The 21,574-nt window shown below is 34.1% G+C and overlaps 1 protein-coding gene across 2 annotated transcripts in view; it reads right to left on the reverse strand.

The window, feature by feature from the left end:
* The window catches only part of LOC124631315 (slit homolog 1 protein), a 115,022-nt gene extending 96,102 nt beyond the window's left edge, over window positions 1–18,920 (reverse strand). For both annotated transcript variants that reach the window (XM_047165649.1, XM_047165645.1), the window contains exon 1: window positions 18,788–18,920. The gene's annotated coding sequence lies outside the window, so the exon portion shown is untranslated. The remainder of the gene's footprint in view (window positions 1–18,787) is intronic.
* Window positions 18,921–21,574: the final 2,654 nt, after the last annotated feature.

Raw genomic sequence — 21,574 nt, forward strand, 5'->3', positions numbered from 1 at the left:
TGGTGCTATTGGGTACGAACCTCTTTCTTAAAGAAAAGGTCAATCATCGATCACTTTGCCTGCGCAAGGCAAATTGAAAATCTCAGATTTTCTCCTGACAGAGTTTTTATTAAACCGTTATTTTCCACGAGTTGCTTCTATATTGTTTTTGGATATTAACTGAACAAACACCTACATATGATAATAATCAGAGTGTCCTACAAAAACGTTAAGCAACTTCCAGATGCCAGCTCAAAATGCATGCGTGCAAGTTGCATAGTGGTCTTTATTTTCATTACCTAGCAGAGCAGCCAAATCCCAATAGATGTAACATTAAATAACAATAGATCAAGGTTAGAGTATTTGTTGACTGAATTTGAACTCACTGGGGGACAAATGTCCTCCAATGCTCGGGGACAGATGTTTGAGCACGATTTCCCTATTGGGTACCAACGAGGCTTGGACATTCCAATACATTGCAGGCTGTGCGATTTTATGTGCGTATAAAATCCAGCATAATGATAACATGCATTTCAACTATTTTACGTCATCTACGAAAACGAAATTATAAATTTTTGGTAGTGCAAAAATAAAAGCAATCATCATCCTCCGAGCCTTCTCCCAATCATGTTGGGGTCGGCTTCCAGTCTAACCGGATTCAGCTGAGTACCAGTGCTTTACAAGAAGCGACTGCCTATCTGACCTCCTCAACCCAGTTACCCGGGCAACCCGATACCCCTTAGTTAGACTGGTGTCAGACTTGCTGGCTTCTGACTACCCGTAACGATTGCCAAGGATGTTCAATGACAGCCGGGACCTACAGTTTAACGTGCCATCCGAAACACAGTCATTGGCGTCTAAGATATACTTAGAAAGTACATACAAACTTAGAAAAGTTGCATTGGTACTTGCATGACTTGGAATCGAACCCGCGCCCTCATACTCGAGAGGTTGGTTCTTTGCCCACTAGGCAAAAATAAAAGCAATAAATAACGTATAACATGTAGTTACAATAACAAATGAACCTGTAGCTTTATTTCAATAAAAAAATGTTACTATGTAAAATGAAACCTTAAATTATTTTATTTTATTACTGCCAACAATAAAACACGATATCGTCAAAAATATGACCTCGTTTAAAAAGAGAACAATAAAAATATCAATTTGAATACAGAAACAAAAATAATAAAAAGATAAAAGAACGTGAATTGAAATTATTTTTTATTCGTATTCCGAACATTTTTCGATGGATGGACTAAAACATAACTGTGTCTCTGAAATATGCAAGTTTAAAAATGGAATTCAAACAGAGGACTGGAATTCTGAATTTTCTATGTTCTAACAAGTGGTACTTTGAGTAGCTACGTAATGGACCGTCTATTAGAAAAGGAACCTTACGATCATTGGCGCTTACGTCGTTTCGAAATACAAATCGAACTAGATTATTTAGATTAAACCTACACAATGTAGTAAATGACAACGACCATAAGGTTCTTTTTCCTATGAACAATAACCAACTATGAATAGCAGGACTGTTGAATACTATAGTACATTTTGTATTATGGATGGCAATGCTCGGTGTAACGCAGCATAGGTTGCTAATAAATGTATGGGTGCACATATCGATGCGATGATAAATAATTTACTGGTACGAGAATCAAACATGGACTATGAATTCTATACACTGAAATTTTACCTCTAGGCTCAGTTTTTGCTATCGGTTCGGATAAAATTAGTGTTAGAAGCGGACTAAATGTTAAGCTTTGTTCTTACATACTTTCGTTCTAAATGTTTCGCATAAGATCTCATGTCCGTGTCATAAGATATTAAGTTACTTTTCTCACATCTCGAGGAAACTACTTCCCGCTAACGGATACAATTATGCCTATGTGCCCTGATCTAGACTATCCGTCTATATATCTTGTGTAATAATGTCTCGTAATATCTTGTACCATTAATATCTTGTAAATAATCGGCAGTTTTGGCGTAAATGCATGATAATGTAAGGATAAGTCATTCTAATCTACAATAATACCATACAACACCAGTAACCATGCACCAACACTCGATTTGCATAACATTAGCTTAGGCAATAATTGGTTTAATTAATTGATTCCGTGCGACATTTGGTTCCGTTCTCACTAGACATGATTGCCTTGGAAATGTCAACACGATCATATAGGTAAGACAATGAGAACATACAATTGAGTAGGATATTATGTATCTATTTATGTATTTGAAAAAGTACCGAGTTAGAATATTAACCGTGTTGTTGCCAATCAGGCCAGATTTTCACACAATATTCAGAAAGAACTGACTTCGTTGGTTCTCAAAAAATTCTGAATATAATACGTAAAAGTGTAAAAGACTCAGGTGCTATTTATTAATTGAAGAACTAACTTCTATGTTTACTGTTACTGTTACAGCCTTTTTTTTTTTTTTTTTATCGTCCCACTGCTGCGCTGCGGCCTCCTCTCACATGGAGAAGGATTGAGCATTAATCACCACGCTTGCTCAATGCGGGTTGGTTGGGTTCTATGTTTGAATGTAGGTATAGGTACAAATAGATATAACAGTTTTGTCATAATTCCTGATGTCCATTACAAGAAAATGCGTAGTCATGAAGTTACTGTACGTATATAAATACTGTAGGTAATACTGTAGGTAACTTCCTCATAAAAATATAACATTGTTCGAGTTTCCTAATAACATTGTGTGTCCGCTGGCTTCTCCCATCATTCGCTTTATGGATATCAATTTTAATAAGCGACGCGACCCCATGCCACGCTTTTACGGCCCTCCCTTAACATTACTTTATTATATCACAATAGAAAAGAGCTTCCAATTAATTTTCTGTCAGACAAAACATAAACTTAATTAAATTGGCAACAACGGAGTGCGAATCTGTGACAAAATTACATTAATATTCAAACCATTCCGCCTTTCAGCGTTAGCCAGAACAGCAAAACCTCTTTAGACATAACATTATGAAGTCGACCGTGAAGTTATTTATCAGAAGCAGTATGAAATCCATTCACGATCATTGCTCGTCAGAACGTTGTCGTATAGAAACGTTACGGCGTCATAAATAATAGTTACGTCATACATTTACGTCTCATAAACACTGATGGTACTCGCTCTATTAATAGATCCCGCATCGAACACATCGGCAAATTCTGCAGTCCCTTCTGAAATAACGTTAAGAGTACTTTTAAAATTATTTCAGTGCACTGCAGACTCAACAGTTGACCCGACGTTTGTCAATATTTTCTTTTATGGAAAAATTTTATTTCAATCAAAGTTTTCAGTCGGTCTAATACCGGCTAAATATCTTTCTAATGTTTGTCCTACCATTCATCTTCATATCAATTTAAGAGCTAGAACAAACTATCGGCTGACTAAAAGTTCACAGTATGCACTCTAAGTGTTTGCTGTTTCGTTAAAATCAATGGCTAACTTCGTAAATGTTGAATGACCGGGTACTAATTTGATAACCAGTGGACCAACATGGTTAATTGTTTAAGTTTCCGCTTCCGCAGTGGGCAGCAGTGGCCGATGACGTAATTGTCAACTGTATGAAACTAAGTTATTTAGTTCTGTTGTTGTAATGCACTTGGAACACTCGGCCTGATAACAGTAACTTAGTTATTTACTTTAAATTGTAAAATGTCCTGTGTACCGGACTAAAAGCTTCATAAAAATAATTATTTTACACGAGTTCTATGGACAATTTCCAATCAAAGTTTAATCGTATATAAAAATAAATTAAATAAACTGTTTTTTTACATGCTAACGCTCTCTCGAAATCACTACCGAAACTCGGCAAACTACTGCCGATCACTTCTTAGGACGGAGTTGCGCTGCCTAAATTATAGACTTATTACATTTACAACTCAAAATGTTAGATTAAAATCTCCTCATTTGATCAGCTCAAAACTTCTTTTCCACATTATTTCTTCCCTTCGTTCATCCTTTCTCGCGCTGTCACGAAAATTGACCCAACTCGGTGCAATCCACTTGCCTCCAATATAAAGTTAGAATGCGACTCGTAAATGTTAAATGAAGCAACTCGTTGACTTTGCACGACCCGCGCTGTTGCTGGAGAGCTTAGCCACGATCTCGGACAAAGGAATTACAGTTTTATAATATTTTATTTAAAATGTAGCGTCGAGTTGTTTTCTTATTTTCTTAATAAAATTTTTAGTGTTGCACATCCCTGATTATATGGGAACAAAGAAAAATTAAGAACATTGTGTAGGACACACACATGTCTTGTGTCAATTTTCAAATCACAGCATTTGTATTCAACTATATACTAACTTATTTCATAATATTTCATACGTACATATTTGTAAACAAAAAAAATGATATACTTAATATAATAATAATAATGTCAGGACACCTTTTTCACACACGGTCGGTTAGCCCCATGGTAAGTTATTTATTAACTTGTGTTATGGGTGCTAACACAACTGATAAACTACATATAGCTACATATATACATATTTATAAATACATATCATAACACCCAGACCACGGCCAACAAGCATGCTCATCACACAAATGTCGACCGAACCGGGAATCGAACCCGGGACCTCAGGTTCGGCGTTCCGGCATGATGACCATTGCGCCATCGAGGTCGTCAAAAATACTTAATGACACATAAACAATTACATGATGACACATAAACAAATTTATCAAAAATTAACCTGCGTGTTAAAAATAAACCTTACTCCTATCTACATAAAATTGTTGAAATAATTCATCACTCGGGTCACATTTGCAGCACATTCACAAAGTAATCTTTCCTCCCGCTACGAACAATCTTTTAAACATCTGCTAGTTTTAAATTCTGCTGCCATCCACGAGCTAAAGATATAAAATTGTGGACTCAGTATAATGTTTCGTGTCACTGCGCTTAAGTTCATTCCATTGTCATTAAAGAACCAAGGCTAACTTATAAAAAGAAAAGAATTTAATAAAAATAAAGATTATTTTGTATTGGACATTTACTTTTAGAGATGATTGAACATACAATTTTGACGACACTATTGCATACGGTAACTATAAGTGTTGTGAGCACTGCGTATCTATCAACATCGATAAGAGCCTATATTTTTGACAGTAATCTTCTGAGCAACATTTTAGTTGCAACCAATCTATATCAAAGAACAAAGACTTATCACAATCATTGCTTAACCTCTTGAATATCGATAATTAGAAAACAAAAGTAAATCAATTGTTTCTCGCATATCTGCGCTACGACATACAACGGGTTAATCTGTTTCTATCATTACCACGTTCGATATCCATTACAGATCAATACAAGACAAGATCAGCAGCCCTTATCTCTGATTCGCACAATTATGATTCAATTAGCCTACTGCGATTGGAGCTTACAGGATTTCACAGTTGGCCGGGTCAGCACGACGGTGCTTAGAACACCTCTAACAAGCAATCTCGATTATTCATGTCACCTTCATGGTGTGTAATCATAGTTGCCGATGTAATCGAATGGAGCTGGGCTACATGGAATATTGTGGTAAGTGCTATAGGAAGGTCTTCAATAATATTGTAAAGAAAATCTCAAATATCTGGATTGGTTGTTGCTCTCAGCAAATAGAAAATTACTTTGATTCGAAAACTGCACGGAAGACGTTTCTTCTTAACTCTTAACATTAATATCAAAAGTGCGGTCAGCATTAGTTAAAAGTATTTTTCATTGAAAAAGTTATGAAATGAACTAACAGAGCGATAAAATCTAAGAAGTTTCTTACAAAAAGATGCTACACAAAAAATCGAAACAGTAAATATCTATTGAGGAAATGCTTACATTGCAAATCCTGTATTGTATATATTTTTCTATGCTCTATTGTGCCGCAATAAATCCACGAAATAAATGCTGGAGAAATAAATTTATCAACAAAAGGTTCGATTGGATACCCCGTCAATCTTTTACGTACGGTTGTTTTGCATAATATTTCCGTATCGGCCCACCACCGTGCGAAATAGGTCGGCCGTATTTTGGGCTAGTCTTTCACTCTAGTTTTGTTTTAAAAATAAACTTTTCGAAGGTTCTATTTCTTCTTGAAATAGATCTAGTGTTGATTGTTGTTACGTCATGTTTTTTTTTGTTATACTGGGTAAATCTTATATTTGTAAACACAATAAGTGAACTTGTATTTTATTTTATTGTTGATTCCTGAATAAAATCAGCAAACGATTTCCTCTTAAATCTCAAATAACCGGTCTAGCAACTTTCCTTTCCTTAAAATATAACATTGATTTATAAAATATTTACACTTACCCAACAATTTATCCGGCAGTAAACCTGATATTTACGGCAAAATCATTAAAGTGGAGCCACTTTCAGAACATACAGCAAATTGAAACTGTCCGTTAAGTCCAAAGTTACATCGAACAGACATTTTAATCCAATAAAGTTCGTAAAAGATCCCGTAAAATAAAATGGCTTTCCTGAGATTCTATTGCAACTTCAGAAATAAAAATTACGTGCAACGTTGTACATAATATTGAAAAACTAGAATATATGGAAAAATATTCCGATTTTTGCCAACAAAGACCAAGAATTTTATACTTCAGTCTCTATGGAATATATTTAGTTTTATCTGCACAAGTTTTCTGTTTGAGTATGTGTGTAAACTTTTTTGTTGAGATTGAAACTTTATTGATAAAGCTATAACTCGCACTTTTTATGTATATTTGTCTATTCGCTTTTTACGTCTACTCTTTATCACAAAATGTGTTGTAGTTATGATGATAACACATAGTTCATGTACTAATTCATTTATGTGTTGAAAAAAATATTTTTTTAAAACAGAATACCACAACATATAGTTTATACCTAAATTGGCGAAAACGAGTCGGTAACATATCCTTGGGTTTTGATAAACTACCTAAATGTTTTATATAATATGCTTATGCAATTTATAGAATTCAATTATAGAAATGCGAGTTTTTTGTGTATTGTTTTAAGATATTTTCGCATACCTACAGGTATGACGTCATGTAAGTACTGTCAATTTTATCCTGTAAAAAGGTTGTCAAAGGATTTTTATGTGTTATTTTTGACAAAGAAATTCCGCTTTATTATTATTAAGTTTATTTGAAAATGGATGAGATTTTCACCCGTCATTTTATTTACGAGTATATTTACTCTGACTGACAAATTCATCTATTCAGTGCCTTAACAGCGTAATGTACGAAAATAATAGCATGCATAACATAATTCCCTTAGGCCACAGGTAAAAGTTAGGTAGTACAAGTGAGTTAGTATAGAAATACTCTACAATATGGAAACTTGAATAACACATTATGTATGTAATAGCTTCGATGAAGTCAAACAAACTCCATTGGTTTTTGTTGTAGTTTCAAGGTAGCCATAAAACAAAAGCCATAAAGGTTTGCTATGCTCGAAATGATATCCATTACTTTTGTGTTTTTCATTTAAGTTTGAAGTAATACTTTTTAATATAACTAGTCAATGCAAAAATATGAATGCGAGTTTTTCTGTTATACTTAGTCAATGCAAAAGCCAGCATCTCTGTCGTTTTTTTCTGTATGTTGTGGTTCTTTTTTCGGGTGCGGGAAATTGTTCCCCTAAGAAGCTGAATGAACCCGAGGGGAAACTAGTTCATCCTAACACATACCAAAAAATTTAATGATTTTAACAAATCTGACAACGTCATAAACAGGTCTAAATGATCTGCTTTTTTTGAAGTGGGTTAATAATGCGTAAAAATTCTTCATTCCGTCAAGTAAAGCTCGTAAGTAGGGGTGCGTCGCTCACTCGTTAACCTCTAAGGGATGAAAAAGGGAAGAGGATCATAACCTTAATCCGTACCATGGCTTTTTGAATCTTATCCAAACGTCATGATGTCGGAACCCATTAATTTATTGGATAGAAAACATTGCTTTTATGTGCAAAATTTTTAAGACTGCTCTTTATTTGAAGAGCCTTATGGTGAACCTATAATTATGAAGTTGTGTTTTATTAACGTGAATTAACCGTTTTTATTTTCAAATTACTGTTACTGTATACTATATTTACCAAAACCTCGCACACAGTTATGCCACCACTTTTCAAACAAAGCGTTAACGACAGCAAAAAACGCATATTTCGTCAAAACAAAATACATAAAATATTAGCACAATCCAAAATATGTGGAAGTGGTCAAGCGTGAATACCGCGAATGTTATCGTAAATACCGCGGGTAGCTTTGACAATACCGCGCGGTATACACGGATTTAGTGTTATTTTTATATCCGACCTTCTTTTATTTATTGCTATCCATCAAAATGGGTATGGCTTTACGTATACGACGTGACATGTCAATCTTTTTGAGATAGAACTTTTTCGAGAACTATAAAATTATTTGGGAAAAACGGATTTTCGTTTTGAAAAATATAGAAAAACAACATTAACCAAGCTACAACTTTTTTTTATTATTTTATTATTGCTCAGATTTCAATACTAATATTCTTTCATACTGAAGTGGCTCATGAATTCTACAAACCTTATTGCTTACTGAAAAATATATCATATCATTCATACACTACACACTGCTATTTTAATAAACTCATTTTACAATATGCCTACGACAATCAATCTATCATAGAAAATCACTGCCTCTGTCGTGTAGAATTTTCTTATATCACGCCGTAAAAGATTTCAGGGAAGGTAATTTATAAGGTCTTGACATGGTGAAGCCAGACCATGACATATGGACTTATGCCGAGTTCACTCTGACTTACTTTATCAAGAAATCCGTGAAAATGACAAATATTTCGTGTGACAAGTTACGTGTAACTCCATAAATGTATCTTTGTCTGAAGCAGCCTATTTTAGAGCAACTAAGGGAAATAAATGGACACGGGTTGTTACAAAGAAGAAATTATTGGAGTTATTATCAATATAAATACAACCTCTACCCTTACTCCATTACTGATTCATTCCGTATAGTAGCAAGCGCATTTCACAGCATACAATGCTTTAAAAACTGATGTTTCGGTTAAAATATTAATCGCTATTTAAATAAAGCAACAGTTTTCAGTCATTTATTCAGAGGCTATTGTATTGATCGAAAGGTTTGCATTTAAATAAATGGTTAATTGAGGGATTATCCAACTGCAAGCTTTCACTGACTCTGTAGTGCTATTGGTATTTATTTACATAATCCGTTCTTAACAGAGGTTTTAAGACTTTTCATCTAGATAGTGTACTAGGCCAAATAATTTTACAATAATTGATTTCAATGAAGACATATAGGTACTTTTAGTTGGGCAATATGGGGCATGATTGCAACTTGTAAATATAAAACCTTTTATTAGATACGTGAAGGGACCGAAATCTAAAACTTTGCGCGATCCCTGGCCTGCTTTGTACTCTACTGCCAAGAAAGCTTTCGTATAGCAAAAGTAGATACTAGAACAACAAGAAAATAAAAATAACTTCATCTGAACTTCTGCCTATCCCCCTTGAGAGATGAAGGCGTAACATCAATTTGTTATATTTTTATCTTTTTTATTTTTTCACTTTCAACACAAAGTCAGCGTTCAAACGAATAACTGTTAAAACAATTTATTATAATCGAATTCAGGAATCAATTAAATCGAGTACCTATCTACTTTCCTGATCACGAAAGGTCGGGGCTTCGCAAAATTACCTGAACTTAATCGATCATAAGGCTTTTAAGGCGACGAAATGTTCGACAAGGGAAAAGTGAAAAATGGACTATCGATTTACAAGGTTTTTAATTCCTTTAAGTAAACCTAACGACTGGTTATGAAAGGAGCAATATTTCAATTGAAAGTCGAAACGGAAAGTACCGTGCGGAAAGGTGAACTGTATGCCGTATGAATTGTATAGAAATGTTTGCTCATGTTTTTCACTGAACTTCAAGATTTATTTTCTACTTATTTTAAAAAAAGAAGTAAGATATCCTGAGTAGCAGACAGTTCTTTACGTCCCGTACACAATATGCACCTGCCCACTTCAATATTTATGTGTCCTGCGCAGAAGATATATCCACGAATAACGAACGCCGTGACCTAAATTCGTTCTGAAGGAAAAATAACACAAACAACACCTACTTTCGTACGAACCTCTCTGAGTAGTGATTAGATTAAACGATACGCAGTTTTTCGTCTAAGAAATTCAACACATACATATAAAACTACTGATAATGAAAACCTTTGTGGTGAGTTCTCCCCAAACAGGGATTTGGGCGGACCAGCCGAAGATAACGCAAGCTTAGTTTATAAGCCCGGGGGGAACCCGAACTACTGGACCATGGAGCTAACTGGAGCTATTTTACTTTACCCTCCCTTACTAGTAACGAAAGCCTCACTCCTCCAAGAAAAAAATATCTCTAAACATAAGCAAATATAATTAGAAAAAAAAAATAAAGACTTCTACAATTTTTTCCCTAATTTTTACGCAAGAATTTTGTACAATCTTTTGTTCCTACATATAGAGATGCCGAGGTTTCACAATTTAGCTTGACGCGTCTGTGATATTTTGTACAACGCTGATTTATGACAGAAGATAACGTAGTATATTATATCAGACATGTTGAAATTGTAAGCTTTCCTTGTACGTCTTCCTCGTTACAAGATGTTTCATGTATATCGTATGTTTTACATAAATTATCCCTGTGATTCTAACAAGGAGAAGAGAGAGCAGACATTTTTGTTAGAACGCACAAAAATATTTTCGTTTAAAATACATTAAATGTTATGATATTTTCTCTAAATTTTCTCTCTGGAATACCTTAATCCCTAAACACTTCTCCAGATTAGAAGTTGTAACAAGTCCAAAGTTTAATGTTGCCACTGCAGTGTTGCCAGGAGTGAATAACCGGAGTTTTTACAAAGTTGCTACTAAGTTGTGTCTCTGGGGCCGTAACTAGGAAGTTTTAGCTGGAAAACTCGTACTGATAAGTTGATAACAAGTGACAGTGCAAGAAGTTCGAGAATGTTCTAATATACATCAAGCATTGGCAGGGGATTGTAATGTGGGTTAGTTACGTGGATTTCTATGGCTTTGAAGTATTCGTGACTTATTTTTACTAATTTATATTAAATAAAAAAAATAAGTTAGAGTAACAACAAGTAATTTCATTTAGAATTAGGTACCTACACTTCGTTGCCGAGACAAAGAAAAATATTCGATTTCGTAAATTACTGAAATCGTAATCATCGAGTTTTCTATAGATAATAATTTCGTCAACAATAATTCTGACTTCCAAATGAAATGCGGTCATCGTTACCAAAAATAAATTAAAATTTCAAACAAAATTATCGTTGTAAGTTGCAATTAATAAAGTTTTGCAATTTCATTCGTCGTTTCATAACGTTAATAATTAAATATGAACTATCAGTTATATTTTGTAGTGAAAAGTTAATTGTATAAAAGTTTAATCATAAAGCACATTAAACTAATTGAACAAAGTTTTTATTAGGTACTTCTAAGTTCTCCAAAAAGTTTTTAATCGTTGTCCTGATAAATAAATAGTAGTTTTGCTTCTGCCATATCGCATCGGTCAAATCTCGTAATAATATGTCACGTCAAACAGAAACGATGGGAAATTGTGTATTTTTTGTAGAAATTGTAATGTTTCCTATACAATTCAATCCATCATCTGTCTAACCCAGATTTCGGTAACAAAAACTCGACCGACGATATTATTACTTGCCTCGGCTTTTTTGCAACTTTGTGTAAGAAGAAACTAAGCTAAGATTTAAGTTTTTCAAAAGTGATAAAATGTATTTATAGAGCATTGTTACAAGTTTTATTCAAAAGCATTTTCGTCTGTGCTTTTAAATACTAAAGTCTAAATATTAAAGTTAGCCCGTTTAAGTATTGTTCGAAATATATTTCATTGTAGGTACTAGATGTATCCCGCGGTTCCAGAGTTTTTATCCTCCGAGCCTTTTTCCCAAACTATGTTGGGGTCGGCTTCCAGAGTGTGAATCTGAATAAAACATATGTCATTTTCTTAATGTTACATATTGACATCCTATGCCTAACACAAATATTTCTGAAAAAGCAAAAACCGTCAAAATAATCATAAAAAAGCATTGCAGCAAACCAATTGACTATACCCCTCATATTACGGTTATGCGTACAAGTGATAGAATACAAAAAACAATAGAACTCAGATCTTATTCAGACTCTCTGAAGATTTCATTTATTTCTCTCTTTCCCTGCCGACTGTTTAAGTTGTTATTTAATTCTCAATGGACACAGAACAAAACTAGTTTTTCCGATGAATACAAAAGTGAGGGTTTATGCTCACTTTGCATAAATAAATAGATTTCTCCACTGGATAAAGCATTCGTGCTTCATATTACGATCGTAGTTTTATTGCTTAAGGCGAAGTACCTACGTGTTGCTTTTAAATATTAAATACGGAATACTGAAGGAACTTTTGAATTAATTATTTGACGTATGAATTAAAGTTTGTTTTATATTTAGAGGTATGTCTGTTCGTTAATAAATATTAATGTAATTGTGACATTGCGAAAAAAATATTGTAGGTTATCTTTTCTTTATTCACAAGCGTATTAGAACCTCCAAAAGCACCGAATATTTTGTGCAGCTGTCAATTTTCAAGAGGAAATACCAATTTTTGTACTGACTGACAGAATTGTCTACTCCACCAAAAAATCGTCAGACCATAACGTAAATTGCAAAATCAGAAACCATTTTTGGTAAACCTTCTTTCTACATGATCTATAATAACAAGTCTTATTTCCATAACTAGTGGTGTCATTAAACACGCGTTCAGGTTCCCTCGGCGTACTTAACCGTATTACCATACTAAAACGTTAACATCCCAGCCCTGATTTATTTGGAAACTTCTAGAACCTTTCTGTTGCTTACCAAATAAACAAGCAGAAATTAGCTCCGCAATTTGAATGAGTTTTCCCTTCTAACAAAGCATATAATTCCTGAAATAAACCATAATTTGTTTTAACTTTAACGAGGTATCATGTGTATTTTGGGACGGATTTAGAATTCGGGTTAAATAAAAGTTGTTGCTAGATATCGAGAGGTCATTTTTAATGAAAATACTTGGAATAATTTAAGGACTGCAATAAACATTGGAATATGAAAAAGGAGTGGTTATTACAGATTTCTTACTGTTTCAGAACAAATGAACTGATGAACTATGAACTTATAAGGCTGCGTTGCCCAGCGTAACATAATTTTCTTGTACTATTTCAAGCATTTAAAAATACAATATGGCCTTTACGTGCCAGCTAAGAACTAATCCATCTTAAGTAAATGTATTTTTCAAGCATTGGAATACACGGATGGGCTAGAATTTTGATAAAACAAAAGAAGTAAGCTTATTCATTAACAGCCAAACTAAACGCCCTCACACCCGTGGGTATGTAAAAATAATTTATTCACTGCTTGATTAACTAGGATATCAGAGAGACGGGAAATAGCTAATTTACTGTCGGTGGCACACAAAACTGACTGGAATACTTAATACGGACAGAGGTCAGTAATTTGCTCAGTCTAATGCTGAACTAATTGTAATGGGACTTTTTTTGCACCTCGTGTTTGAATTGCATTAAGAATATTCTGATTGGTATTCTGTCTAGTTATGGGAAACGGTTTAAAATTATAAAAAGCTTTGCTATGGATAGTTTTTTTTTTTAATTTATGCTTATGAATACAATTTAACCATTCATGTACACAGTAATCGCATGATAGAAGAAGTAAATAAAAAGAAATAACATTTCATGTTATTTTACCAGTAAAATACAATAAAAATCTGTTGTATATTCAAAAGCGGTATAATACAATTAAAAGGTTATTTTCTACCACGGTCCGAATATTTGGCTACAATTTTGGCACACAGGCAGTGGGCAGGGACATTCGTTACCGCCTAACCTGATAAATGTCAATTGGAGCATATCAGTCCAATCCATTCTACCACCCACGTATAAACAACTAACGTACTGTAGTCATTTACCTTTATATTTCTCTTTTAAGTATTACATTTATTTTCCTTGCACACATAAATACATTTAACCAAAATTAATGAGTAATCGTATATGCATCCACGTGTAAAAAATATTTTTAATTTTCATTATCATTGCGACTTATAACCACTCATTATACACAGGCATTTCACAGTTTCACCTACCTACCTCCCTACCTACTGAATTTAGCCCGAAGCTTTTAGTGGATGGTAGACCATCACTCTGTCTTGCCAGAGGGTGTTCTACACTAAGTTTGTGAAGTCCTGGACTACATTTACTTAGATGTTATGTTTAAGTAAGCATGTAAAGGTGAGTCTATTATTAGCAGCTGCGAATATATCTCTGCATATAAAATTACATAACCACGTTTAATTTATTCAGTACATAAGCTCTATTGCGACTGGACCAACGAGCTACGCTTTTCTTTATCTCATACCCACATATGTTTTCATTTCCACAAACATATTTAAAAACAGAATAACATACGGGCTGCAGACAAACGTGATGCAATAAAAACTCAGCGATGACATAACTCGTTTTACTGCAACGACACAGCGCAATCGTTTCAGTTAAAAAATTGACTTTTTACGTTCGAACGTGTTATGCTGAAAGGTACGTTGGTACTCTTACCCTTAATGGTCGAGGGAAATTACCTATTTCACGCTCCACTGGGCTGCGCTCCTCACGTAGAATGTAAACATTATTCAGTAAAACTACAATGTACTTTCTACTGCCAATTAGCCAACGGGCAGCTGTGTAAGACTAGGTGCTGTTACGGCTAAATTAGCTCGACTTTGATATGCTTTTAGGTAGGTGCCGATTAGGTGTCACGTAGGTACATGTACATAATATATTGTAATAGGTAGGCTTGTGACGCAACAGCTTCACTACAAAATCACTAGCCACAGTTTCGAAGACAAATTGCCTATCAACGCACCTATCTTGCTCTAAATATTGAGATAAATGTATAGCTACCTAACATAAATAACATACGTTTGAATAATTCAATTTAAGTTCTATTTAATAGGTGAAGGATCTGAGCAATACAAATCCAAAATTATTACAACGCATTTCAGAAAAGTCATTGAACAATCCCTCTCAACCTTTAGAAATTCTAATACCTTAATCAGGAATCTTACATTCTTACTTTAAGCCCAACAACTACAGTCTAGCCCGCCAGCCTACCGACCAGTTACGCAAAAGTAATTGATCGTTAATTGAACAAAGTGATTAAAAGGGGTCACCGCACCTACAGTCATTAATGATCCATTAATGAAAATTGAATAACGATAACTGAACAGTGACGACAACCGCTGCCTACTGAGCAGAGTGACGTAGAAGCACGTCGGTCGGTCATTAAGGTTCTCTGTCTTGTCATGCATGATATGCGTCAATTTGCGATGGATTGAGAACTGCTTGCATCTTGCGACAAATAACTGGCAATGAGAGATACTCCTAATTGTCAATAGGTGTTTAAAGTTCATGTGGAGTGTTATCTGACCTCGTAGACGTCAAATTAGGCAAATTCAAACTATTTAAAAAAACACCTGCACGATCCCAAAGTAGAAGAAAGTAGGTCTCATGGAGAAGAACGGACAAGAAGCTCCATTGCAAGCACATTATTGTCAGGTTTAACTGTCTCATGACCAATGAATTCACTGACCATTAAACTAAAACTTAACTTATGTCAGCTTTACTCTTAAATTAACTAAAACCAACATCTAAAAAACATTTGATTCACTTTTGACTCTATTACTCATTCAAGCCATGGTTAATTCACCTCGCCCTACCTGAATCTAAATAAACTCTTGGTTCACATGAGTCATTAAACAGTGCTTTTTATTATGCTCCTAAAAAAACATGAACTGTACTTAATCCCAAGTACGTATAAACTGTTATTAGTTAAAGCCAGAGTAGCTTTGTGTTCATTTCCTTTGGTCTTTTACGATTCGATCTTGTAAATAAATAGTCATGTATGTATGTTTATGTGTATGGTGGTGTTTCCATTGATACCTTTGCACATACCTTCGTAATAAAGGCAGTAATTAATTAATATGATTCAAGAGAGCCTTTTACATAAACGTAGTCTTTATCCTATTACTTAAGGAAAAAAAAAACAAACAGCCATCGAGGAAAATTTAGGATATTTTTCCTGTGGTATTTTATGTCAGATTTATTTTCCAAGTATTTTGATGTTTTTTCTTAATACATTTAATTAAGACAAATAAATTAATGAAAGAGCAATATTTTTGTGCCTTTACTTAATTAAATTTTTTGATGTCAAAACTATTTACTTATTTCGAAAAGTACTTTCGAAATAATTAATTACTTCATTTCAAAAACCGTGAATGAAACATTTTAAATTAACTTGTCGAAAAGATAACATGAAGTCAATTATTAAAATGCTATGAACCACTTTCAGGATTTAAAAGGCCAAAAAGCACAGTTAATTTTATCAACTCGATTTTTAAAATAACCACTGAATTTGGATTTCCATTTTTCGTTCAGCAAGCCGCAAAATTAATATTAACTCTCTCAAAAAATTGCATTTATTAATTCACTTTGGTCAGTTCTTGTAAATACAATTTTAATATATTAATTTGCTCTCTGCGTTCGGTAGGCTTTCCTAACCGCAAAAAGGTGTTTATTTGATGGACTAGTTGTTCGAACTAAATTCGAATAATGAACGAAAAGTACCTAATTTATCATTCATTTGTTTTTTTGTACTAGCAGCAGATGATCAAATCATGAATTCTCATGGGTTGAAAAAAATGCTGGTTAAGGTTGCACAAACGACTCGCCAAAAGCAATATAACTCAAATATGGAATATAAGTATAATAATGTTATTAAGATATACTTTACATTTGTAGCATAAATTAGTAGGCAGTTCACTGACAGCAAGCTTTATTGCCGTCAGACTACCATATTGCCAATATAAAGTTCATTTAAAAAGCAAAACTTCAAGCTCGTATTTGAATAATACCTATTATTTTGTGCAACATAATAATTGGTTAGTAGAAGAGTTCCTAAATTGAGCCATGTCCTTATTGTCTTGTTAATAATTTTATTTCAATGAACATTTTCAAGTAAAAAAAAAGGTTTAAAAAGTATTCAACACTTTATTCAGTAAATATTAACCATATCAACAAATAAAATACAGAAAATACAGCTCAAATAAAATCCGCTTACCGATAGGTAAACCACATTTCCCTGAACCCATAAAATGGTTATTTGTTATTAATTGTGTAACTTAATCTACTGACAGAAATGTATACAGTCGAGTCGCAAAATCACACTATTAAAACTAACACTCTGTATGTAACAATATGAGTAACTCTATATGTTTTAATTGTTAATCTGTTAAGTACAGGTTATTTGACCCACATTATCATCATCCTCCTGCTCTTATTCCATTTTTTGTTTAAGATTGGCGCAACATGTTTTCTCTGTCACTCAAAAATAGTGTTTCTTTACTTAACTCAATAAAACTGTGAAGAACCTCTTCAAAATTCATGTAAGTACTATTTTAGTACAGTATTTTTCCTAGAGTCTAGATCACACCTGATCTAGAGTAGTGTCAACAGTTTCTGCAAGTCCAACATGGCCGCCACACAAAATACCAAACAAGTCTAATTGAGAAACCCGACACCCATCATACACGATCATTAGTCCGTCTGTGGGTTCAATACATCGGGAATGTTTCGGGTTTTCGGGATATCTGCTTATCTCCTGCCAGATTACGGCTTCTGACGTGCCATTAGAATAAATTATCCCTTTGCAGGAATGTTCTTTGTTCCCTGGTTTATTTGGTGTGTGTGTATATGTGTGTGTGGCGAAGTTTTAACGAGATGAAGGACAGTGGTCATGGCTTAATGTTAAGTTGGCTGTGACGTTGTTAGTGCATTAACGGTTACTTTAAAATTGGAATGTATTTTGAAGCGGGACTTAAGTATGACGAAATCTGGTATCTATGCGAATCTATGGCAATTTTTTTTGAGAAATCAGGTTTATACTCAAATCTAAGAGAATAAAATCGCTTTAAAAAAATCCCCGAGAACAATCCATTAGTACAGTTTTACAATAACTAGGATATTGTCCACTTACCTACCAAAAATGACACCTTATTTCCCCCTAACGAAATCCATTAAAACTAATACAATTTCAAAATTATGTTCTCTCAGGAAACCAATGTGTCATACATGGAAACGGCCGGACGGGCAGCGGAAATTGTGTGAAACTTTCATGGCAGACCGCTTCCTAATACCGGAGTTATTTCATGTTCATTCAATATACCGGACAATTTTAGACCCATTCATGTGAAAATTAGACCTTTATTATAATTATTTGGTGAATGGAAGACTTCGGAATTTTGGAGACAAAGACTAGAATAGAAAGAGAGTATATTGATGATTTGTTAAGGACCTATTCATTATTAAGGATTCGGCAATTCATTATGTAATTTGATAATTTAAATATCACTCTTACAGGTAAATCATAACTGAAATAGTGTTAAAAGTGCTCCTATAAATTTATATATTTCTAAAATAACTATATTTTCTGCCCATCTATGTTATAAAAACAGCTTTCTATCTTAAAAAACTTACCCTCATCTAGGCACGTTCAATCAGTTAGCAATAGGCGCCAAGCGACGCGAGCGTTAATTTAAAAGACCACCGAAGCATATTCTAACCAAAACTCCCCTTAAAACACAAAGCGCCAAACAAAATAGCATTTTAAAGCTACTTAACGAAACTTGTTACAACAAAAGAATGAAGATGTACTCACGAAAAAAATCCCGCGGGTGCTCAAGGCCCGTGAAGGTTCGTGAGTTCGTGCAACAGGCTAGGTGAGGTCCACAGAACTAATGAATAGGCATATTTTCACACAAGATATCACTGTTCAGTTGTTTTGTGTTAAGGCGCGCGGCTCGCGGAGGCTGACGCGGCGTTCGGCCGCCGCTATCGCGCGCTCGAGTCTGCCCTACTGGTGGGGTTGCCATGTATGGGAGATACGGTTTTTTATGGAAATTGCTGGTTTTAACGGGAAAATTATTTGGTTTTGTGGTATTTTTTAAATAATCAATTAAAAATAAGTTTAACGTAACAGTTTGCCCTCAGTTAATAGTAATAGTAATTTGTACACATCAGAAGTAGTGTTTTTTCAGAGACTTAATTTAAGTACCTACCAAAGTTTTTTATTTTTTATTTACCTTCTTACCGTAATACAAATTTTTAAAACAAACTCGTATTAATAAGCTCCACGTTTGCCAATTTCATTGTTTTCTATCACACCTCGAAAACTAACATCATAGCAGAGAACTACGCCATAAAAATCAATTCATCATTTTATTGATAAATATTAAACTTTCAGAAAAACAACACCCTTAAAAAACAGCCGAGCTTTCCCCAAAATATTACAAATTGTACCAAAATTTCCGCCCTGGCATCCCCATTGGGCGGCGCGCGTCCCTCACCGCGCCCCTCCCGCCCCGCGGCTGCCGAAGCCGTGAAGCCTCCATTCGTTTAGTATTCGCGCCCTTTGTGACACTTAAAACCATTGTGCACAAACGAACCTTTTCAAAGTTCAACTTATAGCACTTACTAGAAAACGATGTCTTCCGACATCCATCGGTATCGAATTACTAGGATATACCGACTTGATAAACTATGTGCTGGCAATCGGATCGGGCGGAAAGTGGCTTTACTTTTGTTTTTACTTGTCTTTCTACTTCTCCGGGCTAAGTTTACCTTTAATTTAGTTTTGGGGCTATTTTTAGACGAAAGAAGTCTTTCAGGTAACTAGAAAGGAAAGAATTCCTACAGGTTAAATCTGGAAAACTTACATGAGACATTTTATAAACTCAATATAAATACTATAATTTATTATAAAAAGATGTGTCCTATAAATGGTATTTGGAAGGCAGGAATTTGACAGTGAAGGTCCTCTTATCAACAATAATATTCAATTACTTTAAATACGAATATTCGACGTCAAAGCGTTTAGTTAACACGGCATATAACAGTCATCCGCCATTCATTCAAAATAAAGGAACGGTAACACCGTGACGGAGTCAATACAAGGAACTGGGTCAGTAAATAATTAATCTTAACTTAATTATTAGTCCTTCGTCATTAAACGGGAGCAAATTCTTCAATCTTCCCAGTCTGACAAGGTCCGTAAATTCGTAAATGTCTATGAAAGTTTACGAGCGTTCAGACATTTCTTCGTATCAAGACTATAAGTTTGAATGAACGTTTGACGCAATCTCAAGTTCTGCCAACCGTCTGACATGAATAATGGTTCATGTTAGGATATAAAGAATTGTTCTAAGTTCTGACTTGGCGTTTAAAAAAGTCTTTTTAGAGGATACAGTTTTGAAATCCGTAGTTGCTATGTATTTTTTTTTTAATTTTGTGAATGGCGTCTAAAATTGTAAAGCCCCAAATTTGATTTCTCAGTGACCATCCCTATATGCACCATAAGGGCACACCCTGTTATATTATTGACGAAATGAGGGTTAATATATGGTACATCTCTGCCCTAACCCTTTCTGAGAACATAAGATTCCTGATATATGTTTAACAGGCTTCCGTCCGTGGTTTCACCCGCTTGACGAGGAAACTACGTCACAAGTCAGATAAAAAGCCGTTTATGTAAAATTGGATTGCATCTTTAAGCGTGCCAAACAGATGAATTCCTTCAAGCACAAACCCACAAACTTTCACATTACTAAAGTTTTATATCAGTAAGAAGAGCCTAAATCACTATTAGATAAAACATAAAAAAGATACAACTTTTTACAGATCACTCCTTCTTTTTGGGATGTCGATTAAAAATTGCTATTAGGTATTCATGTATGTGTATTTATGTATAATAAGATCGTTAATAGTATAGGTTAGTATAAAGTTCAAAACAGTTGGATAATATTCAAGGATATTGGATACCAGTGAACGCGCCCTTGTTACAAAATTACATGTATTTAGATCGAGGCTAGACTTAGCATGCAACAGAGCTTATCATTTCATAGCTTCTACTACAACCTTCTTTTAAATACTAACTTAATTCAACACATTTAATGTAAACAAAATAAAATATCATTGAACGTTGGAATATTTTTATCAGACGAAAAATTTCAAATCTACAAAAAATACTTCATATTCCTAAAAGGGACACTAAAAATAAATAAAAAATTAATCTTATATTGTTTTTCATTAAGAATTTAATTACGTATAAATAAATTTAAAAACAATAAAAATGACAAAGTAATTTGTGGCACGACTATAACAAAAAAGCTTTTAAAATAAGTATTCTAACTATTAAAGTTTAAAGATTAGCCATGATCTTCATAATGAAAAGTGCAATTTAATTAAAGTTGTCTCCTTCAATAGGACACTGGGTAGTTCTCGTTACCTACTGGAGCTTTATGGAGCTTTTTAGAGCTTCGTTTACAAGCTTACTTTTGTTTTATAGCTTGTACTTTTAGTATGATGTTGTTCATTTTTATCGGTTTGGCAAATGAGTTCACACCTGATTATTTATGTATTCTTTTAAAGATGATGTATACGAAATGTG

This window comes from Helicoverpa zea, chromosome 6 (assembly GCF_022581195.2).
Source record: "Helicoverpa zea isolate HzStark_Cry1AcR chromosome 6, ilHelZeax1.1, whole genome shotgun sequence".
Taxonomy (NCBI): Eukaryota; Metazoa; Arthropoda; class Insecta; order Lepidoptera; family Noctuidae; genus Helicoverpa; species Helicoverpa zea.